Here is a 26,993-nt window from a genome sequence, read left to right as displayed (position 1 = left end):
GTATATATGTAAATTAACCATGTAATCAAATGAGTCGCAAAGATTACCTTAGATGACCAGAATCCATTATGTAAATTACTCACATGAATATGTAAGCAATGTCTACCATACGTACGCATGTGCATTTAAAGGGTATAGTTTTATGCATTTCAAAGTTTATAAATAATTTACATATGCATATATAGCTACCTACAGTTTTAACAGATTCGAAATACACCCTAGTCTAGCTGTTAATTTTCTTCTCAGGAATCCCATTTGAAATGCAGTACATGTCGGTGTCTCTTAATATTCATGCATACAAACAGATCATTCACATATTTAGCATTGATACAAATTGATAGGATTGCCTACCAGTAATGTATGTATGTATATCCGGTGCCCTGGCAACACTTCAGAGTGCTGTGCAACTAAATACCAAGCAATTCAGACCATATTTCCAGAGAGTGATTATAACAGTATGATGGCTTAATTCTCGTGTTATTATTAAACCTTACGCCAGGTACCAGGGATCGTTACATTCGCAACCTTTTCGACTAAACAAAGACAAACACAGAGATAGAATCGTGTCAACTTCTAATCTCAGTCGCCCTGTGGAGAGCTCTCCAAGGCTGGCTCTCCTGCCGAGCACTTCTCAAGACTCTTCTCAAGACTGCATGCCTCGTGGTGTTCTCGGCCCATCTGACTAAGACTAATTTTATTCACTTTCAAAAGCTTAACGTATCATATGGAAGTTTAAGAGCTCGAGGAGTAGCCTACACACATTTCACTTGCATGTAGCCAATCACACGAAGTACTTTAAAACACGTCATATATTATAATATATGATTAATTGTCCGTTATATTAAAAGACTAAACATACCAAACTGTCAGGAATAACGGTCTGTTAGCAAAGTTTATATCTATAATTAGTTCCAATCACTGACTCAAGTTCCGTTCAGAACCTCATATAACCCTAAATGATGACAGGTTATGGGAAAATGTTGAATGATATCACCCAGCCACTCCACTAAAAATCAGCTATCAAGTCGATATCTAGACATATGGAAATAAATCCATGACAGTTACACAGAGGCAGCCATTTTGTACCAGATTTTCCGGCTAAATATTCAACTGTTTCAACAGCCTTGACATCTGATACGAGTGTGTCATTTTGTGGGTGATGCCAATGTTAATTACAGTTCTTATGCATTATGCATATCTATTGATAATGACACGGTCAAACATGATCAAGAAGTTTTGAGGAGTTCATATTCAACTAAGCTTAAAGCGAGAGAGTCGTCACCTGCGCATGCGGCAGATGCCATAGCGTGTCATTGTTTACAAACAAGCGTCTACCCATGAGCCTTTACGTTTTTAGCGAGTGTTCTTATCGTCGCTTGGGACTCAATTCCCGCGTGTTCTCAGGTAACGAACCTCCCGCTTTAAGCAAAATCCAACAGCGAGTCAGAAAACACTCACTATTGGTTCACACAAGTTCATGCTAGCAACTTAATTCTTCGGCTATAGCGAATGTTCTGATAGGGGTGGTGTCACAGTATTTTTTTTTATTTTTAAACATCATTTTTAAGTTGCAACAATTTAATATCACACAATCGATACAGAACATTAATCCCTATGAATAAGAATGTTGGAATACATTTATCGCATACGTACATTTATGTGCAGAAAATTTCATTTGCAACTATTACGTCATTATGTTGTGTACACATGCGCAGTATGTATAATGATGGAATGTTTATGACTACTAAGTCTTGTTGACATTATTTCATTCTCTTTTTTCACTTTTACTAAATAATCCAAACCCAGATTTGAAACCAATGATAAATTAACATCACAGATTTGTAATTACTCTAAAGCTAATAAATACGCATACTTAATAACAATGTGGATCGTAGATATTCGATATAGTTGATATATATAATATCTGGTAAGTATACGTGTGACGATACTGGTGCCTCGAAAATTACATTTGTTGTAGGTCTATTATATAGTCAAAATGAACCGTTCACCTTTCTCTACACTTAGCAAAGATAATAGGTACAAATTTATTTTCCTTTATTCAGTTCAGGGTGACATCAGGTTGTAGTTCGACATAACAGTATTGTTACCATGGATACAAAATCTGAACCTTTGATTTGTCGCTGAATACGGAGTCATTTTGAAAAATTGTTTTATTATACATTTTTCAAAAAAATAAAATTCTTTCTAATTTGTTCACAGTACATATTTACTTAGCATTCGCTAGAACATGAAGGTTGCATTTAAAGTAATATCGATTTTTAATTGGTGTGAAGTTTTGGTTTTCATAACTTATTTATTTGTATGTTTGATTTAACCATTCTGATCATTGAAAGGTGTTACGTTGATCCTTATATCGACTCATGTCACAACCAATTACTGGTAACTATGATTTATTTCGTATATTCCACTGTTAATATGTAATTACCATTATTTTGTACATAGCTATAGCTATCACAGTATTCGTATTGTATTGTGTAACAGACTTCCATTGTGTGACAGAAACGCAGGACTGAAATATACCATCAAAATGGGTCCCGTGAAACATGGGTACTAGTATGTTGTCAAACATAGAAATGAAGTCTAAATGAAATTAAATAATACAGTTTGCATTATAGTATCAGTAGTACGACCTAGAAGGTCGAAACTTGTTGAAGGCTGAGTAATACAAGTATACGCCTTATCAACCCAAGGTCACCTTGACATAATGTCTTGCAACACTTGTCATACATATTCACTATGACCTATGAATCCGGAAATACGCATAAGTAATATAAACTAAAACCAGGTAAAAGTAAATATGGATGGTGCACTTTCACTCAGATGTGTGTCGTGTCTTTTGGTCTGTTACGTAACTATTGCTACAAATCCTAGTTTAGTTATACAACCATATGATCAAAGAGTAGTGCTGCAATATGGGGCGTCACCAATATTTGTCTATCTTGAATGCAGAGCATCGGACTATGACGATCAATCCATGCAAGTATCTTGGTACAAAAATGACGTCATCATTTCAAATAACTACATGTTTATGCAAGACGTCAATGAGATGGTGGATACAACGCGGTATTCTATAAGTGCAGGTATACTCGGACAGTACAGACTCCAGATTATGACCAGTGACGACTACGTAACATTCGATACAGGACAATACTACTGTGCGTTATTGTATTCATCCAACAAGACTGTGATTGAAAAGTCTCGCACTGCAGACATCAATATACACACCAGTCCACTGTGTGTTGTTGATTACGGAACCAGTTTGTATTACGGTAACGCTGAAGGTAATGTTGGCAATGTTGATGTGTTGGAAGGAGATATTGTGCAACTCTCCTGTAGGTGTATGTATTTAGATTCATTTGTTCCTGAGGATATTATGGTGTGGAGGAGAGATGATTTAATGACAAATCTGACACTAGATCCCATCACAGAGACTGGCGGTTTACTGTTTAGAGGTGCTGATTGGTATCCAAAAAGAGAAGAGCAAGGTCTGACATTTACTTGTACACATCGAATTCCAGGAAAACCAGATAGAACATGTCAGGTTGGTCCTTTCAATATAAAGTATGCACCCATTGTAAATGTAATAGCAAATCAAATGGAAATCTATACGATTCAGTGGGTTACTTTGCTTTGTAACAGTACAGGGAATCCCAGTGTACATGATTACGTGTGGACATGGGACAATGAGGTGATTATCAGTAATGACAATTTTTATTTTGAAGATAACCACGCAATTCTTGCTATCCAAGGGCTGACCGTTGAGAACAATGGACCACATTATATAGGGTGTACTGGTATTAATGAAGTCGGTAACACAAGCGAAACTATCACGATACATGTTAATATTACACCGCCCTCTACAGTTACCCCAACTCCATTCGAACTCGGTAAGGTCAAAGCTACGGTCATGAGCACTGAACAGATAGTAAATGATGTCATCGTGCAACCACCTTGTGTATGTGGCAATACAATCGGTAGTATCATTGGTGCTACGTTTTGCTGCATATTAGGAGTGGTCGTTGTCATACTTACAATATGTCTCGTTAACGAGAAACGTCAGAGAAAGCGTCATCCTCGGGACATTGATATGTCTCCGGGTACAACAAATGCTGAACAGTTATCTGTAGGACATCTGGCACTTAAAGACAAATCTCCTCAAAACTCTGACTCAGAATATATCAATATGGCGACTGAAGAAGGAATCACGATAGATTACGTGGAAGTCAATGACGTAACCAGAATACCAAATAAGGATGAAGATAACTATCAACCACTGGTTGGTAGAACACAGGATATTTATACCCAGTTACAAACAAACTAAATGGTTCAGAACTGAACATAAAGCTGGTAAAGTAGGGCAATGTTTTAATATTTATCAAGGCATACATAATATAAAACACTTGACATCAATGACGAGCGGTTTACATTCTCCTGTGAGGCGGAAATAGGAAACGGTTAGTTTTTTTATATTAGTAAATTATACACCATGTATAAATTACTAAGTAGTGTAAGGTATTGACTTGCATTCTTGTTGTACTACACTTTGGCCAACATTTTGGACTAAAAAAACATCCCAATTTTACAAAATCTGACTGTCAAATCAGAAACGTGTAAGAAAACACTGCCTTTTTAACTTGAGATATACACTGTTTCTTTTTCTGTTTTTTACATATATTCGAGTATACGTTAATAAAATATTGTATTTTGTTTGTTGCAATGAATTGAAAACTAGCTTTAGGAAGCGAATCCTAAGTACGAGATTGGGACGGAGGGCGCATTACTCTAATATGTGTGCTGTGTATATTCCAACACAGTGTTTGGTTCCAATGAATTCTGTGGAATAATATAATAAAATATTAACATCAACTTGTTTACAGCAAAATGCGAAGAAACAAGTTGTGTTACATGAATCTCATGTGTGTATGTTTGGTGAGTGTTACTTATGTTTGTTTTGTTGAATCATGGCTGTAATTAACAATTTATGATTGTAACTGTGTGTACAATTACGCTTAATCACAATCGTGATTTGTAGTCACATCTACAGCGTGATTATCGTGGTTGACGATGGTTGCCGGACGACAGGCGGTCATCGGGTAATGAACGTGTTGCAAATATCTTCTAAAGGTTTTGCAATGATAATATAGTTACTGCTACTTTCTCACTAATATTTTATCATCATATTGTACAATTGAATGAAAGTGTCAATACAATAACAACAATCATGATTATATACGTATTTTGTTTATATTACTAGTGTAATACACACCATGTATAAATTACAAAGTAGTATGTATGTATGTTTGGTGGGTGTTACTTATGTTTGTTTTGTCGAATCATGATTGTAATTAACAAATTGTGTTCGTAACTGCGTGTACAATTCCGCCCAATCACGATTGTGAATTATAATCATAATATCACACCTGCAACGTGATTATCGTGGTTGACGATGGTGTCATCGGATAATGAATGTGTTGCAAATATCTTCTAAAAGATTGCAATTTTTAGTAGCTAGTGGCATAAAAAATATAACTATGATAACACTGCTAATTTTGTCTCATTTTCTCACTAATATTTTCATCATCATGTTGTAAAATTGAATGAAAGTGTTAATAAAATAAAAGTAACCATGATTATATACGTATTTTGTTAATTTCCTGAATTTAATAATTAAGTCAATCAAATCATAATCTCTCTCGATCGAGCAAATCAAAGCAACCACACGTAATAACAATAGCCCGTGATAACTGTAATTGAAAAAAATAAATTTCACGACATTTAGTTGTCTTGAACTATAATCAGTTGCTTTTATTTCATGGTAGTTTTTTTTTTCAATGCTGTACGCACGAGGTTCTGTCTTCTGGTGCACTGTTGATGCTCATGGACAACAATGTTTCGGTTCACGGGCCACAACGTCCATCGAGGCATGCACCGATACGTAGAACTTTTACAAGTAAATAAGCCCAGTGGTGCATGAGCCGCAAACTGATATGTAAAATAACCATGTGACCAAATGAGTTATGTTTTTGAGTAAAGCACATTGCGTGTATTGTTTGTTGCATTAATTGCGAACAAAGTGGCGGATATTCTTGTACTCAGACAACAGCAGAGGTCGTATTACTTTTATATGTATGTTATGTATATTCCAACACCGTGTTTCCTAGTAACTCTGTGTTATAAAATAATAAAATCTTAACTTTCAACTTGTTTACAGCAAAATGCGATATATGTGTATGTTTGGTGGGTGTTACTTATGTTTGTGTTGTCGAATCATGATTGTAATTAACAAATTACGATATTAACTTTGCGTCTAATTACGCTCAATCACAATCATGATTGATAATCATAACAACCATCACACCACGAACAGTGTTTGTAGTGGTCCAAGATAGCGGAACAAATTAGCACAATATAGGTACTGACGTCAAACTAATCATAATCACGGTCGTGCAAATCGAATGAACCACGAACTGGTTAACTTGATAGTAGAGAGTGCTCGATTAGACTTATTGTGGACAGATTTCATTAGTAATACAAATCGCAGGGGGAGATGGCAGAATTTGCTGCAATTATGTTTTATTTCCTCTTTGTGCAATATATTTTCCTAAGACATATGCGTGCAGACGATTTTTCCTGTACATTTTTTCAATTCTGCCATCGCCCCAGGTTCTTAATATTACACTTCTAAAATATTTACACGATTGGAGGAACACAATTTTAACGTACCTTCTCCTAAAACATGGGATTGCACTATGCAGACAATGCTATTGGACATGTGGAATAACATTGCTTTTGTGTTTGTAAATACAACAAGGTGTGAAAGATTTTCGTGCCCCAAATCGAAAATTATTAAATAAAAATACTTCGCCTCCATTGTATTATCCTAAACATACAACGACTATGAATGAATGCATGTTAGTTAATTTAGACAACCAATTTGAAAATCCCATGACCGGGAATTTTGAAATACATTTATCGCACATAGCAGCATGGTAATATCCCTTTATTTATACACTTTTCGTTGGACAAGGACATTTTATATGCAATACAAAATGTTTTTTGGTTTGAAAATTGTGCAGTGATATAACAACGTAACAATATAATGTCATTTCACATGGCAAAACAATGGCCAATTGTTTTGGTGGAAGTCTGAAATGAACACATCACATTTGTATTCACGTGACAACTTAAAGTTTGTCTCTTACCTAACATCGACTTCTAACTAGTGTGAAGTTTTGATTTTCATGAATATTATAGTTTTATGTGGTTTAAGACAAATCTGTTTTTAAGAAAACTGTTTGATTTGACCATTCTGATCATTGAAAGGTGTTACGTTGACCCTTATATCGACTCATGTCATAACTAATTACTGGTAACTATGATTTATTTCGTATATTCCACTGTTACATTGTAATTACCCTTTTATTTTGTAGATAGCTAGGGCTATCACAGTATTCGTACTGGATTGAGTAACAGACTACCACTGTGTGACTGGTAGGCAGGGATTAAGTATACCTTCACAACGGGTCCCGTGAAACATGAATACGTTTTTACATATAAATTAATTAATACTGACTGCATTATAGTATTCGTAATGTATTAGCAGTATGACTTAGAAGGTCGAAACTTGTTGAGGGTGAGGAATTCACCTTGACACAATGTCTGAACCATGAACCCGGAAATACTTGACTAGTGTAGTCAAACAGGGATACAGGCTCAAGATTATTACCGACGACGACTACGTAACATTCGATACAGGACAATACTACTGTGCGTTATTATAATCATCCAACAAGACTGTGATTGAAAAGTCTCGCACTGCAGACATCAATATACACACCAGTCCACTGTGTGTTGTTGATTACGGAAACAGTTTGTATTACGGCAACGCTGAAGGTGATGTTGGCAATGTTGATGTGATGGAAGGAGATATTGTGGAACTTCCCTGTAGGTGTAAGTATACAGGTACGCCTACAGAGATGATGTCATGGAAGATTTACCACTTAATTACGTCACAAAATTAAATGGTTTACAATTAAAGGATTATTACTGGTACTTTGAAAGAAGGGAGCAATGTGTGACATTCACTTGTACACATAGAATTCCTAATAAACCCGATAGAACATGTCAGGTTGGTCCTTTCAATATAAAGTATGCACCCATTGTAAACGTGGTGCCAAATCAAATAAAGGTTAACGATAATCAGCGGTTCACCTTGCTATGTATCAATACAGCGAATCCTAGCGTTCACGATTACATGTGGACATGGGACAGTGAGGTAATTACTAGGAAGAACAACTTTTATTTTGAAAATAACCACGCAATTCTCGCTATCCAGGGGCTGGCCGTTGGGAACAATGGACCACATTACGTAACGTGTACTGGTATAAATGAAGTCGGTAGCACAACAAGTGAGCCTGTAACGATACAAGTTAATATTCATTCAACACTTCCAGAACACATCAATGACTATTCAACATCAACAGCCATGTTTACTGAACAAATAACACGCAATGGAACCATGCAGTCAGTGTGTGACTGTAAAATCAGTAGCGATATTATCTGTACAGTCAGTTGTGCTATTTGCGCTACAGTTAGTTGCATATTGGCAGTGGTCGTTGTCATAGTTACAATATGTCTTGTTAAAGAAAAACGTCACAGAGAGAGTCATCAGCAGGACGTTGATATGTCTCTAGTTACAACAAAGGCTGTAGAGTCACCTGCAACACATCTGACACTAACAGACGAATCTCGTCAAAACCCCGACACAGAATATATCAATATGGCGACTGAAGAAGGAATCACAGCAGATTACGTGGAAGTCAGTAACATAACACGACTACCAAATAAAGATGAAGATAACTATCAACCACTGGTTGGTAGAACACAGGATATTTATACTCAGTTACAAACAAAGTAAACATTCAGAACTAATCATAAAGCTGGTAAACCATTGTGACACTCAAAGGACGCAGAGAAAGAAGCTACCCCGAGCAGAAACCGTGAGAAGGACAATACAATATTAGTATATTATGCAGAAAAAAAACGCCCTCTTAAAGTAACGAACACAGACCTTTACAGAGGTAACATAGTATAACAAATATTCTCATGCAGAAATCAACGACGATGAACATTTTCAAAATCGTTGGACTATTGTTTAGTTTGTGTAACATAATGCATGCTTTATATTGTCGAATATATGAACGTTTTTTGTGATGTTGAATTATATTTTATGTGAACGCCCATATTTAATTATATTAATTTAATTTAATTACATTTAATTATAATAATACCTAAGGTCCTTTATTAAAGAAGTATTTGCAGGTTTTGAAGTCTTTCTAGGTTTTTAAGAATGTAATGAGTTCGAAATCAGATGGGAAGGATATTAGAAGGTTATTAGAATAGTTTCTATACTTTGCGACTTAAATATATTTTTGATTTGAGAGGCACTTTTGTAACGTTTTAAAATCTTAAATAGAAGTGGCGCGCATTGGTGTATCAATTATATTGTAAATTCCATCATGTTTATAGCGAGCGTGAAGTGATGTATATAGATAACATGTGTATATATAATACCGTTGAAGGCGGCATATAACAATTTACCCGAAAGAAATCCTAACTTACAGATTCGGCACGAATCGCGATATGGACATATAAAAGACTTTCCCATATATCTTTTCGCCTTCGGCATAATGTTACTCTCTAATAATTTACTCTAATATGGTCATATACAAATCAATTTAAGTTCTCATAACAACATCTTGCATTATGTATGTGCCAATTCGTAAATTAGAAAAGAGGTTTACAATTGATTGTAGACTTGATAACGCAAAGGCTGTGATTTCCTCATAATGTTGTACTGCACACCGGCCACGATTTTAAACTACAAAATCATCCCAATCCTACAAAATCTGATTGTCAAATATGAAACGTGTAAGAAAATATTGAATTTTTTACTCGGAAATGTAGAATGCTTTTTTTAAATATATTCGAGTATACGTCACTAACAAAAAGTATTTTGTTTGTTGAAATGATTTGAAAACTAAGAGGCGGATTTGTGTTTACTCCGCCCTCTCAGTTCGAATTTTTAGTACCGGGCTATTCGGCAGAGGGCGCATTACTCTAATATTTTGCTATGTATATTCCAACACCGTGTTTGTTTCCAATAAACTCTGTGGAATAAAGTAATACAATCTTAAATTTTAATTTGTTTACAGTAAAATACGAAGACATAAGTTGTGTTCCATGAATCTCATGTGTGTATGTTGGATTGTGTTACTTATGTTTGTTTTGCCGAATCATGATTGTGATCAACAAATTATGATTGTAACTGCGTATTCAGTTACGCTCAATCTCGATTGTGATTTGTAATCATAACATCACATCTATAGCGTGATTATCGTGATTGACGATGGTGGCCAGACGACAGGCGGTCATCGGGCAATGAACGTGTTGTAAATATTTTCTAAATGTTTGCCATTTTTAGTAGCTAGTGACATGAAAACATATATAAAATATGATAACACTACTAATTTTGTCTTATTTCTCACTCGTATCATTATCATCATGTTGTAAAAATGAGTGAAAGTGTTAATAAAAACAACAATCATGATTATATACGTATTTTGGTAATTTCCCCAATTTAAGTAATTACGTCAACCAAATCATAATCTGTCACGATTGAGCAAATGATAACAACCAAACGTAATAACAATAGCCCGTAGTAACAATAATAGAAAGAAGAAATTTAACGATATTTAGTTGTCTTGAATTATAATCAACTGCTTTTATTTTATGGTAGTTTTTTTTTCTATGCTGTACCCACAATGTTTCGGTTCACGGGTCACAACGTCCATCGAGGCATTCACCGACACTTAGGAATATGCAATGTAAATTAGCACAGTGGTGCATGAGTCAAACTGATGTGTAAATTAACCATGTCACCAAATGAGTCGCAAAGATTACCGGGGGTGACCAGAATCCATTATGTAAATTACTCATATGAATATGTATGTGTATTTAATGGATATAGCTTTATGTATTTTAAAGTTCATAAATAACTTACATATGCATTATATATAGCTACATACAATTTTTCAACAGATTCAGATTCTGCTAATTTTCTTCATGCACACAAACAGATCAAACAATCTACCTTAATATATTTAGCACTGACACAAATTGATAAGATTGCCTACCAGTGAAATATGTATGTATATAAGAAGCTTTAGCAACCTTTCAGAGTGCTGTACAACTGAATATCAAGCAATTCAGACCGTATTTCCAGAGAGTGATTATAACATTAACACAGAGGCAGCCATTTTGTACCAGATTTTCCGGCTAAATATTCAACTGATTCAACAGCCTTGACATCTGATACGAGTGTGTCATCTAATTGGTGATTCCAATGTTAATTACAGTTCCTATACATATATATTAATAACGACACGGTCAAACATCAAGAAGTTTTTTTTGGGGGGGGGGTTCATGTTCCGATAGAGGTGGTGAACTAGTCACAGTATTTCTCTTCATTTTTAAACTCAATTTTTATGTTGCGACAATTTAATATCCATTGCTTCGATACTCTGTAAGTTATTTACCAAAGACACTGTTCCAGACCCACGACGAAAAATAAAATATAAACATATATAGACATATGAATACAGCAAGAGAAGAAACTTGTCACAACATATCAATGATTGGCAATTTTATTTAAATCCCATAATACATTACGAAAGAATAAACTGCAATGACAATTTACAATAAATTTGGGAGGGTCTTGATAAAGAGTGTTACCAGCAATCGAGTCAAGCCCATATAAAGACCAAAAACGGAGTTTATCTATGCAAATGAATGGAACACGCTACAAGATTATAATTCAAACAGTAAGTTTGATAAATAGAATATCACAATTTCAGATCAATGATATCAAATTTATAAAACGGGTAGAGTGATTTACATATAGTTTATTCATATGTTCCTCATACACTCGTTTATCACTGTATATCACTGTCAAATGTTCAAATGTCACATTGCAGGTTTTGCGAGCACCTTATTTCTGTGAAAGCATGTTATATTTAATAAGTTCATGGATACACATTTATACCTAATTATTTTTTTAAGTCACTCCAATTAACACGTAAAGGTTAATTTTCTAATTTTTAATTCTAATTTTTCTAATTTTTAACATTCGTGGAGTAGACTATGTCTATGTTTTTTTTTCATTATTGCTTTTAAATACGTTCCCTCATAACTTCTATAAATAGTGTGTACATAAATAATTTTCCTCATGACTCGTCGGTCTCTGATCGAGTATTTCATGTGTTTCATTTCACAATCTTTGGGACAAGAAAGGCTGCACCATTAGTATATTTATACGCAATTTTTAAATCTTTATGAACTAAGAGTGATATATATTCATTGCTTTTATATTATTTATTTATTAATTCAGAACTATTTCAATAAACACGTTAATTTTTTTCACTCATATTACCCAAAAGGGACACTTTATGGATTATAGAATCCATAGGCGTATCTAATTATTCTATGAACATTTAAGAGCTCTATCATAAATGAAACTTCGAATGGAATTAATTACTCTCATTGCCATGGTGACTAATAACTCATACGTGTATGTACTACAAGTAGAACACCCATAATATGTGCAAATTGCAAGTTCTAGTGCTGACACATAGTGCTATGTTGCAACAGAAACTATGTTCAAGTTTGGGCCTACATGACAAGGCTGTACGGCCATCTCTCTATCAAATGGCAATTTAATACGCTATCCAGGCGTCAACAAGACTCGGTCGAACACAAGCACTTGTGGTCCTTAATCAAGGTTTTCCCAAATGTAGTGAATGTATCTCGACCAATGGATAGCGGTCGACCGCTTGTGGTGTTCAAACTATGGTAGCATAGGAACTACCGATCATGAGTCTGATGCAACAACCACTATGCTACCAATAACCAATGCATATTCTAATTACCAATCATCTACATATTTTAACATCTGTCACATTTTTTGAACGAAACAAAAAAAATCCACGTGTCATTTATGATTTGTATGAATGTTTGAAATCTAAACTGTATTTCGCAGGGTAGTACATGTATCCTAGATTAGCATTTCATGATTTTCGGACATTTTTGGTCGCTATTTGAATGCATCCACCTGGATTATAAAAATATTTTCCTTTCCTAAAAAACATAGTATCATCACACTTGGTATGTTCATGACGTCATCAGTAGTAAAGTTTGTTTGAAAATGATTCCCAAGTCGAAATCTGCCCATTTCCATCGATAAAGATCTCAATTATTGGAACATCTCTGGAAATATCTCTGTACGACCACACCCGACGAGCCGAATGTACTCGGGGAATACACGTGACTGAACATTGCAGACATTAACAGTGCTTTTCTGTGCGGAAACGAAGTGGCGACAGAAATACAACTGAACATTTACGGAAATTGGTCTTTTTACGACGATTGTTAGAGATTGTATTACAGAATTGTCGCTTATCGGTCATTTGTATAACAATAGTGTAGTTCATTATTGCAACGAAGACTGTCAGATCCACATGGCTCAACGACTTATATTGCCATTATGGCTGCATACATTCACAACTCAATCCCACTCAAAATATTACCAACAGTTAACGTACATGAATCAGAATCTTTGTGGCTCGAAATAAATCCAACTATATCCTCATTGGCGATTTCAATATTGATTATACTCAAGAAAACACTCTGAGTCAAAGTTATTTTGACACAATGTCAGCCCTTAATTTCAAACAAATACCCCCACCCGTATCACTTCTTCCTTTTTAACTACAATTAATCATGTAGTTTCAAATCCTTTCGATTATTTTGTGCACTGTAGTATATATGCATATATTACAGATCATCTTCCAATCTTTGCCTTCATTGAAAAAGATGATAAAATGTTTTACAGAACCAAAGAACGACACATACGCGACTTTTCTAGGTATGATATTAATGACTTTCATCATCAACTCAACAACACAAATTGGGCAAATGTTTATAACACGCCTGATGCAGATACAGCTTATGGTAATTTCAATGAAGTTCTTAAAGTTGTTCTTAAAGTTGCCCCTTTTAGTAAAACTCAACTCAACTCAACGAAACCCTAAAAACCGTGGTTAACTTGATGAATTATAAAGTCAATCAAGCATAAGCATAAACTATATTATTAGTTAATGAAAGGTAATTATGATTCAACGCATATATAACAACTACAAAAATATTTTAACTTCGCTTCTTCGAAAAGCCAAAAAGTTGCATTTCTCCAAGCAAATAAATGACAACCAAAACTATTCTAATAAACTTTGGAAAATATTTGATGAAGTAACTGGAAGGGTTGCTGCTAGTAGTGGTAAATTGCCCAAAATTCTTGAAATTGATAATCCGAACAATCAATCTGAATATCTAAATGATCCCCCCAAAATAACTGATTATCTGATTATTAAGAAAATCAGGAAGTATAAAGACCCCCGCCAGCTATTTAACTTCTAGTAATACTCCATCATGTTTTCTTCACCCAGTTACAGAATATGATATGGAAACTGAATTACAATTATTAGATCAACAAATATCATGCGGTCATGATTACATTTCATCTCGTTTGTTGAAAGATGCTACCCAGTTTATAAAGAGACCACAAAGCTTACATTTACAACTGGAGTCTTTCCCAACCAAATAAACATAGCCGAAATTACCCTCTTATTTACCTTGAAATTACAGACCAATTTCAATATTGCCAATATTAAGTAAAACTATTGAAAAAGCTGTAAACAAACAATTACCTTCATTTCTTGAAAAATATAACATTCTCAACAAATATCAATACTTGCTTTAATTGACCTCATTCATGTATTATTAACAGAAATAGATAATGGCAATATTATTTGAATTTAAAATTAAATTCATATGGCATACGAGGGTTAACTTTAAACTGGTTGGATAACTATCTATCAAATCGGAAGCAATATGTCCAGACCGATGGTTATAAATTCACAACGCAGTCAATTAAATATGGTGTTTTATACTAGGACTAACTACAGCTAAGCAATTTTCAAAATACTAAGAAGAATTCACAGGGAGCTGATACAATCACATTGGAAACCTCATATTAATAAAGTTCTGTCTAAAATTACCCCCCCCCCCAATTGGCCTTATTTCAAAGTTAAGTCACCTACTAACACCTACAAAATTCCTTGTAATCTTGCTTTACAACTCTTTGATTTTGCCACACATTTCATACGGTTTGGAAGTATGGGGCAGTACATATCCCACATTGCTCAATCCAAACCACATTCATCAAAAAAGATTAACGAGTATTATCTTGTTCATACTCACAGTCAACCACTATTAAATTCTCTGCACATCCTAAATGTAAATGACCAATTTAAATATCAACTATGCACATTTATCTATGATCTGCATAGAATAGTGTTCCTCGTAATGCGTGTGACTATTTCTCTTTCCCAGAACACAACTATAACTCTAGATTTTCAACTAATTTCTCTTTTCCTAGAAAAGAAACTAGCTTGGGACAATAATCTATTGACTACCAGGGAACTATACTTTAGAAAAAACATAATCGCGCATGTTTCAAAAAAGCTTTGAAAAAATATTTAATAACAGAACACATGATTTCTAGTGATAAGCTCTGACTTTTGTTTTTCTTTCTTCTGGGTTAGTTTGTATTATGATTTGAAACATACTTATTTGTTATATTTATTTAGTTTGTAAAAGTATGTCTTATAAAGTTTCATTAGTCTCTGTTGTGTTTCTTCTATGATGTCCTCGTCATAATTCATACATTTTTCCAATACATTTAAAAAAAAGAGTCGACTAGCTATTTTGTGCTATTTCTGTTTCTCTGCCACAATAATATCGATTTGTATTTAGTGTGATGTTTTGGTTTTCTTAAATTATTTATTTGTATGTGGTTTAGGACAATACTTTTTTTTAAAGAAAATTGTTCAATTTGACCATTCTGATCACTGAAAGGTGTAACGTTGACTCTTATATCGACTCATGTCACAACCAATTTATTTCGTATATTCCACTGTTAATATGTAATTACCATTCTTTTGTACATAGCTAGGGCTATCACAGTATTCGTATTGTATTGAGTAACATATTTCTAATGTGTGACAGGAACGCAGAGCTGAAGTATACCATCAAAATGGGTCCCGTGAAACATGGATATGTTGTCAAAAATAGAAATGAAGTATAAATGAAATTAAATAATACTGTTTGCATTGTAGTATCAGTAGTACGACAGTAGCCGAGACTTGTTGAAGGCTGTGTAATACAAATATACGCCTTATCAACCCAAGGTTACCTTGACAATGTCTTGCAACACATTCCATACATATTCACTATGACCTTCTATGAACCCGGAAATATGCATAAGTAATATAAACTAAAACCAGGTGAAGGTAAATATGGATGGCACACTTTCACTCAGCTGTGTGTCGTGTCTGTTCGTCTGTTACGTAACTATTGCTACAGATCCTAGTTTAAATAGACAGCCAGATGATCAAAGAGTAGTGCTTGAATATGGTGCGTCACCGATATATGTCAGCCTTGATTGCAGAGTATCGGACTATGATGATCAATACATGCAGGTATCATGGTACAAAAATGACGTCATAATCTCAACTAACTACGTGTTTACGCAAAACGTCAATGAGTTGGTGGATACATCACGGTATTCTATAATTGGAGGTTTTCCCGGAACGTACAGGCTCCAGATATTTACGGATGACGACTACGTAACATTCGATACAGGACAATACTTCTGTGCGTTATTGTATTCATCAAACAAGACTGTGATTGAAAAGTCTCGCACTGCAGACATCAATATACACACCAGTCCACTGTGTGTTGTTGATTACGAAACCAGTTTGTATTACGGCAACGCTGAAGGTGATGTTGGCAATGTTGATGTGTTGGAAGGAGATATTGTGGAACTTTCCTGTAGGTGTAAGTATTCTGATTCATTTGTTCCTGACGATATCATGGTGTGGAGAAGAGATGATTTAAAGACAAATCTGACACTAGATCCCACCATAGAGACTGACGGTTTAGTGTTTAGAGGTGCTGACTTTTATCCAAAAAGAGAAGAGCAAGGTCTGAGATTTACTTGTACACATCGAATTCCTAATAAACCCGATAGAACATGTCAGGTTGGTCCATTCAATATAAAGTTTGCACCCATTGTAAAATTGGTCATAATCCGAATGGAAATATACACGACTTACCGGGTTACCTTGCTATGTAGCGGTAAAGGGAATCCTAGTGTAGACGATTACGTATGGACATGGGACAATGAGGTGGTTACCAGAAACAACAGCTTTCATTTTGAAGATAACCACGCAATTCTCGCTATCCAGGGACTGACCGTTGAGAACAACGGACCACATGATATAACGTGTACTGGTATAAATGAAGTCGGTAATACGACAAGTGAAACTGTCACGATACAAGTTAACATCACACCGCCCTCTACAGTTACTCCTACCCCATCGGGACCTATCACTAATTATGCAAAGTCAGCGAATATGAACACTGAGCTGATAGTGCATAATGCCATAGTGCAACCATTATGTGACTGTACGGTCTGTGGTGCTATTGGTGCTACAGTTAGTTGTATATTGGCAGTGGTCGTTGTCATACTTACAATATGTCTTGTTCAACATGAGGGAAAGTGTTATCATCAGGACGTTGATATGTCTCCGGTTAAAACAAAAGCTGAACAGTCACCTGCAGGACATCCGACACTAACAGACGAATCTTGTCAAAACACTGACTCAGAATATATCAATATGGCAACTAACGTAGGAATCACTACAGATTACGTAGATGTGAATGACGTAACCAGAATACCAAATGAAGATAACTATCAATCACTGGTTGGTAGAACACAGGATATTTATACTCAGTTACAAATAAAGTAAATATTTACAACTGAACATAAAACCCACAGATATCATTAAGGTAATATAGGACACAGGCAACACGCATTACATTCTGTTGCGATACAGCAATTGGTTGATAGACATCGGTTAGAGTTCGTGTTGTTTATATTATTAGTATTTTAAACACCATGTATAAATTACCAAGTAGTGTAAGATATTGAAATGCATTCGTGGTGTACATAAATTAAATTGTAGCTTACGTCATTTTTATATTGTTTATAATATGCATAATTTAAAAATATTACTAGTATATTATACACCATGTATAAATTACCATGTAATGTAAGATATTGACATGCATTCGTGGTGTATTTAAATTAAATTGTAGCTTACGTCATTTTTATATTGTTGATAATATGCATAATTTAAAAATATTACTAGTATATTATACACTATCTACAAATTACCAAGTAGTGTAAGATATTGACATGCATTCGTGGTGTATATAAATTCAATTGTAGCTTTCGTCATTTTTATATGGTTTATAATATGCATAATTTAAAAATATTACTAGTCATTTTTATATTGTTTATAATATGCATAATTTAAAAATATTACTAGTATATTATACACCATGTATAAATTACCATGTAATGTAAGATATTGACATGCATTCGTGGTGTATATAAATTAAATTGCAGCTTACGTCATTTTTATATTGTTTATAATATGCATAATTTAAAAATATTACTAGTATATTATACACCATGTATAAATTACCATGTAATGTAAGATATTTACATGCATTCGTGGTGTACATAAATTAAATTGTAGCTTACGTCATATTATATTGTTTATAATATACATAATTTAAAAATATTACTAGTATATTATACACCATGTATAAATTACCATGTAATGTAAGATATTGACATGCATTCGTGGTGCATATAAATTAAATTGTAGCTTACGTCATTTTTATATTGTTTATAATATGCATAATTTAAAAATATTACTAGTATATTATACACCATGTATAAATTACCAAGTAGTGTAAGACATTGACATGCATTCGTGGTGTATATAAATTAAATTGTAGCTTACGTCATAATTATATTGTTGTAATATGCATAATTTAAAAATATTACTAGTATATTATACACCATGTATAAATTACCAAGTAGTGTGAGATATTGACATGCATTCGTGGTGTACATAAATTAAATTGTAGTTTACGTCATAATTATATTGTTGTAATATGCATAATTTAAAAATATTACTAGTATATTATACACCATGTATAAATTACCATGTAATGTAAGATATTGACATGCATTCGAGGTGTACATAAATTAAATTGTTGATTTCGTCAGTTTTATATTGTTTATAATATGCATAATTTAAAAAATATTACTAGTATATTATACACCATGTATAAATTACCAAGTAGTGTAAGATATTGACATGCATTCTTGGTGTATATAAATTAAATTATAGATTTCGTCATGTTTATATTGTTTATAATATGCATAATTTAAAAATATTACTAGTATATTATACACCATGTATAAATTACCATGTAATGTAAGATATTGACATGCATTCGAGGTGTACATAAATTAAATTGTTGATTTCGTCAGTTTTATATTGTTTATAATATGCATAATTTAAAAAATATTACTAGTATATTATACACCATGTATAAATTACCAAGTAGTGTAAGATATTGACATGCATTCTTGGTGTATATAAATTAAATTGTAGATTTCGTCATGTTTATATTGTTTATAATATGCATAATTTAAAAATATTACTAGTATATTATACACCATGTATAAATTACCATGTAATGTAAGATATTTACATGCATTCGTGGTGTACATAAATTAAATTGTAGCTTACGTCATATTATATTGTTTATAATATACATAATTTAAAAATATTACTAGTATATTATACACCATGTATAAATTACCATGTAATGTAAGATATTGACATGCATTCGTGGTGCATATAAATTAAATTGTAGCTTACGTCATTTTTATATTGTTTATAATATGCATAATTTAAAAATATTACTAGTATATTATACACCATGAATAAATTACCAAGTAGTGTAAGACATTGACATGCATTCTTGGTGTATATAAATTAAATTGTAGATTTCGTCATGTTTATATTGTTTATAATATGCATATTTTAAAAATATTACTAGTATATTATACACCATGTATAAATTACCATGTAATGTAAGATATTGACATGCATTCGAGGTGTACATAAATTAAATTGTTGATTTCGTCAGTTTTATATTGTTTATAATATGCATAATTTAAAAATATTACTAGTATATTATACACCATGTATAAATTACCATGTAATGTAAGATATTGACATGCATTCGTGGTGCATATAAATTAAATTGTAGCTTACGTCATTTTTATATTGTTTATAATATGCATAATTTAAAAATATTACTAGTATATTATACACCATGTATAAATTACCAAGTAGTGTAAGACATTGACATGCATTCGTGGTGTATATAAATTAAATTGTAGCTTACGTCATAATTATATTGTTGTAATATGCATAATTTAAAAATATTACTAGTATATTATACACCATGTATAAATTACCAAGTAGTGTGAGATATTGACATGCATTCGTGGTGTACATAAATTAAATTGTAGTTTACGTCATAATTATATTGTTGTAATATGCATAATTTAAAAATATTACTAGTATATTATACACCATGTATAAATTACCATGTAATGTAAGATATTGACATGCATTCGAGGTGTACATAAATTAAATTGTTGATTTCGTCAGTTTTATATTGTTTATAATATGCATAATTTAAAAAATATTACTAGTATATTATACACCATGTATAAATTACCAAGTAGTGTAAGATATTGACATGCATTCTTGGTGTATATAAATTAAATTGTAGATTTCGTCATGTTTATATTGTTTATAATATGCATAATTTAAAAATATTACTAGTATATTATACACCATGTATAAATTACCATGTAATGTAAGATATTGACATGCATTCGTGGTGCATATAAATTAAATTGTAGCTTATGTCATTTTTATATTGTTTATAATATGCATAATTTAAAAATATTACTAGTATATTATACACCATGTATAAATTACCAAGTAGTGTAAGACATTGACATGCATTCGTGGTGTATATAAATTAAATTGTAGATTTCGTCATTTTTATATTGATTGTATATGCATATTTTAAAAATATTACTAGTATATTATACACCATGTATAAATTACCATGTAATGTAAGATATTGACATGCATTCGAGGTGTACATAAATTAAATTGTTGATTTCGTCAGTTTTATATTGTTTATAATATGCATAATTTAAAAATATTACTAGTATATTATACACCATGTATAAATTACCATGTAATGTAAGATATTTACATGCATTCGTGGTGTACATAAATTAAATTGTAGCTTACGTCATATTATATTGTTTATAATATACATAATTTAAAAATATTACTAGTATATTATACACCATGTATAAATTACCATGTAATGTAAGATATTGACATGCATTCGTGGTGCATATAAATTAAATTGTAGCTTACGTCATTTTTATATTGTTTATAATATGCATAATTTAAAAATATTACTAGTATATTATACACCATGTATAAATTACCAAGTAGTGTAAGACATTGACATGCATTCGTGGTGTATATAAATTAAATTGTAGCTTACGTCATAATTATATTGTTGTAATATGCATAATTTAAAAATATTACTAGTATATTATACACCATGTATAAATTACCAAGTAGTGTGAGATATTGACATGCATTCGTGGTGTACATAAATTAAATTGTAGTTTACGTCATAATTATATTGTTGTAATATGCATAATTTAAAAATATTACTAGTATATTATACACCATGTATAAATTACCATGTAATGTAAGATATTGACATGCATTCGAGGTGTACATAAATTAAATTGTTGATTTCGTCAGTTTTATATTGTTTATAATATGCATAATTTAAAAAATATTACTAGTATATTATACACCATGTATAAATTACCAAGTAGTGTAAGATATTGACATGCATTCTTGGTGTATATAAATTAAATTGTAGATTTCGTCATGTTTATATTGTTTATAATATGCATAATTTAAAAATATTACTAGTATATTATACACCATGTATAAATTACCATGTAATGTAAGATATTTACATGCATTCGTGGTGTACATAAATTAAATTGTAGCTTACGTCATATTATATTGTTTATAATATACATAATTTAAAAATATTACTAGTATATTATACACCATGTATAAATTACCATGTAATGTAAGATATTGACATGCATTCGTGGTGCATATAAATTAAATTGTAGCTTACGTCATTTTTATATTGTTTATAATATGCATAATTTAAAAATATTACTAGTATATTATACACCATGTATAAATTACCAAGTAGTGTAAGACATTGACATGCATTCGTGGTGTATATAAATTAAATTGTAGATTTCGTCATTTTTATATTGATTGTATATGCATATTTTAAAAATATTACTAGTATATTATACACCATGTATAAATTACCATGTAATGTAAGATATTGACATGCATTCGAGGTGTACATAAATTAAATTGTTGATTTCGTCAGTTTTATATTGTTTATAATATGCATAATTTAAAAAATATTACTAGTATATTATACACCATGTATAAATTACCAAGTAGTGTAAGATATTGACATGCATTCGTGATGTATATAAATTAAACTGTAGATTTCATCATGTTGCCATGTGATTTTATTTTAATTCAAATTGTAGGTAAGAATTCCCAGCCCAATCTACTATTGTTACTTTATTTTACATTACATTCGCATGAATAAAACTTATCAGAAAGTTACAATAATACCATTGAGGCGGTAAACATAAATTTACTGGGAACTATATGGAAGAGGATATCACAGTTCTTTCACGTGAAAATAAAACTGTTAAAAAATATGCTTCCACATATTATGGAACATGGAACGAAACCCTACATTGAAGGTATTCCGGTTTGTGGAATTGTCTCTATGGCAACAGCAAGTTTGTGATCTCTTATAAGGTTTTACTGCACTCCAGCCACCAATTTGAATTGAAAAACATTCTAATTCCACACAATTTGTCTGTCGAATTAAAAATTTGTAAAACAACAAGTTCAAAGTTAAAAAAAAAATACAAATTCATGCATTAACAAATTATTATTTTATTCATTATCTCGTTCAACGTACACTGATATTATATACTATAATATGTATTTCATGTACATTCCAAAACTGCGTTTGTTTCCAATGAACTTTGTAGAATGAAATAATAAAATGTTATCTGTCAACTTGTTTACAGCAAAATACGAAGGAACAAGTTATGTTACATGAATCCAATATGTATATGTTGGGTAAGTGCTACGGACAGTGTCCCAATGACGACAGGTATGAAAACACTTTTCAACAATTTTGTGCTATTTCTCACTAATATTTCTGTCATGTTGTTAAATTGACTTATATTGTGAGGAAAAGCTTGTTAAGAGCCTCGATATACGTAATGGCGTCACACGAACAATAATCACGATTGTGAAAATTGAATGAACCCACTAACTGATTGACTTGATAGTACATCCCAACCAGAGAAATGGCAGAATTCTGCTTCTTATTCGCTGAAATTTTGTTTTATTTCCTCTTTATATATATTTTCCTAAGACATATGCGTGCAGACGATTTTTTTTAAATTCCTCCATCGCATTAGAGTTTCCAATGCTCTACCTCTAATGTGTTTACATGATTAGGGGATTGAACAATGCTAACAGTAACATTGCCTTTACGAACGTAAATGCAACAACGTTTGAACAAATTGAAAATTATTGAATAAAAATACTTCGCCTTCATTGTATACTCCCAAACTTGCAGCGAGTATGAATGAATACATGCACAAGTCATCCAACGTAGTTAATTTAACTAACATATTTGAAAAACAAAAATGGTCAAGTTGTTTCACAATCGATGCAAAACAAATATCCCATGAACGAGAATTTTGAAATACATTTATCGCACATATGCAGAAGATCCCAATGGCAAACATTTGTGTGTACATGCGCAGTATGTATAATGACGTAATGCTTTATAATATTGTGCTTACTAAACCTTGTTGACATTATTTCATTTTTTTTTACTTCTACTGAACACCCCATACTCGGAATTTACATTAATAACAGAGTGAATCATAGATATTTGAATAATTTGTAATACTTAATATACATGGTTATATTATCAGGTAAATATGCAAATGACAATAATGTTACCTCGCAAGTTACAATTAGTTAAAGAGCACTCGTTCTAGATCTGTCATTTTTTCAGAATGTGTGGTTCACGCTGTATTACACTTACCAAAGATAACAGGCAGGAATTGAGTTTCCTTTATTCAGTTCATGGTGACACAAGGTACGAGTAGTAGTTGAAAACGCCCTATAACGTCCGACGTAACAGTGCTGCTGTCATAAGTACACAGGCTTATGTGTTGCTAAATACCTTCAAGTTCACAGGATTTACCTTATACGATTCTCATAGAAATTGTAATAAGTTTCTTATAGATTTGTATTCAGATTCTCTAAGATTGTTGTCGATTCATATAGAAAGAAATCATAGAAAATCTCTTAAGATTTCTTGACGTTTTTTAAAATTCTTCAAACTGTTATAGAAATTCTTTTGACATCTTATGAACGTTTATTTGAATTTTATGGGAAAGATGTTTCATGTGATTACCAATTATAGATCTTATTTTATAGAAATCTTTTATTCTATATAGTTATACACATTTATTACTATAAAAAAGAAATTTTACATGTACGGAAAAAGTCAATGACAACAGAGTCAGTTTTATGTATAGAAGAATTTGTAGATACATGCAACAAAAACAGAGTCACTGGGTCGTCAAATTAGTGTGTCCGACAATGCACACCTAAATCTAAATGTTTTATTTGTACCACTGGGAAAAGACAATAGTTGGTATATTAGGTTTAATTGCTGGTCGTTTAGTAGCATGTTACAATCTTGGTGCTTATACGTATTTTGCAGGACTCGCATACTATATCTGTATTACAAAAAGTTGGATTGAAATTATGCAGTGATATAACATTGTAACAGTTTAATGTTTTATTGTAATAAATAAAACATTACACATGACAAAAAAACAGCAAATTAAAAAAGTCACTGAACAGCTGAATTGTTTAGGTGGAAGTCTGAAATGAACACATCAAGATTATTGGGAAATAAATACAACTGTAAGTAAATACCTAGTTTGTCAACAAAAACTACCCTTGATTTTCTTGTTCCTGTATTATTGGTGTCTCAGAAAACACGGTGCTTTTAATATAAAAAAACAAGATTTGGTTTCCAAATGTATAGATTTTAATATACTATGACATCACGTGGTGGAACGCACTGTTGTGATTAGTGAAAATGACATGCACCTGTAATATACCATGTTAATATCAAAATTCAGAAGTGGTGAGCGATAATTAATTTTGAGTTAAATAACCACTATTATTTTGAATACAGTATTTGCTCAATACGAAGCACATCAGCATGTGTTATGGTTGAAATAAGTCATAATGAATGTGAAACAGAAAAAAAAACTTTCTGGTAAAAAAAGACAGTTAAAATAATGTTTCAATCTAAATAATTCAAAAAGATAAAATTCTTGTAATTTTCTTGAGAACACTCATTTTTAATACATATTTACTTCGCAATCACGTGACAACTTAAGGTTTGCATCTAAACTAACATCGATTTTTAACTAGTGTGAAGTTTTGGTTTTTATAAATGTTTTATGTGGTTCATGACGATTCTATACTTTTAAGAAAAAAGTCTTATTTGACCATTCTGATGATTGAAAATTGTAATGTTGACCCTTATATCAAGTTATGTCACAATCAATTACTGGTAACTATAATTTATTTTGTATATTTCACTGTTAATATGTAATTAATCTTCTTGTTTGTAGATAGCTATAGCTATCACAGTATTCGTATCATATTGAGTAACGGATTAACGGAACGCTGGCCTAAAGTGTATCCCTGAAAATGGGCTCGGTGAAACATGGGTATGTTGTCAAAAATAAAAATAAAATAAATAAAATAAATAAATGAAATTAAGAAAAACGTTTTTGCATTATAGTATTCTTAATGTACCAGTATTACGACATAGAAGTTCATAACTTGGAGGAGAGAAACGCAAACCTGAGGTCACACCCTATTAGCCCAAGGTCACCTTCACTTAATGAGATGACTATGTCTAGCAACACATGTAATACAGATTCACTATTACCTACCATGAACCCGGAAATATGCATAGGTAATACAAACTAAAACCAGATGAAGGTAAACGTGGATGGTACACTTTTACTCAGATGTGTGTCTTGTGTGTTGGTCTGTTACGTAACTATTGCTACAAATCCTAGTTTAGTTACACAGCCAGACGATCAAAGAGTAGTGCTGCAATATGATGCATCATCGATATTTGTCTACCTTCACTGCAGAGTATCAGACTATGATGATCAATCCATGCAGGTATCTTGGTTCAAAAAAGACGTCATTATTTCAGATGGTTACTTGCTCTTTCAAGACATTAATGCGTTGGTGGAGGTACATTTGGATTGTACAAACTCCAGATTTTGACCGATGACGTTTATGTAACATTCGATACAGGACAATACTACTGTGCGTTATTGTATTCATCCAACAAGACTGTGATTGAAAAGTCTCGCACTGCAGACATCAATATACACACCAGCCCACTGTGTGTTGTTACTTACGGGACCAGTTTGTATTACGGCAACGCTGAAGGTGATGTTAGCAATGTTGATGTGATGAAAGAAATTGTTCGACTTCCCTGTGTTATGGTATGGAGGATAGATAATGTCATGGAAGATTTGCCACTTATTGACGTCACACAATTAG

The 26,993-nt window shown here is 32.4% G+C and overlaps 1 long non-coding RNA gene across 1 annotated transcript; it reads left to right on the top strand.

The window, feature by feature from the left end:
* Nucleotides 1-17,996: 17,996 nt before the first annotated feature.
* LOC146736201 (uncharacterized) lies at nt 17,997-24,812 on the top strand. Its single transcript, XR_014930906.1, has 3 exons — nt 17,997-18,045; nt 23,387-23,472; nt 24,394-24,812. It is a non-coding gene; the product is annotated as an uncharacterized LOC146736201 (long non-coding RNA).
* The last annotated feature ends 2,181 nt before the right edge of the window (nt 24,813-26,993 follow it).

Source organism: Saccoglossus kowalevskii, chromosome 11, assembly GCF_978046115.1.
Source record: "Saccoglossus kowalevskii chromosome 11, keSacKowa6.1, whole genome shotgun sequence".
Classification (NCBI taxonomy): Eukaryota; Metazoa; Hemichordata; class Enteropneusta; family Harrimaniidae; genus Saccoglossus; species Saccoglossus kowalevskii.
This window is presented reverse-complemented; position numbering and strand designations above follow the sequence as displayed.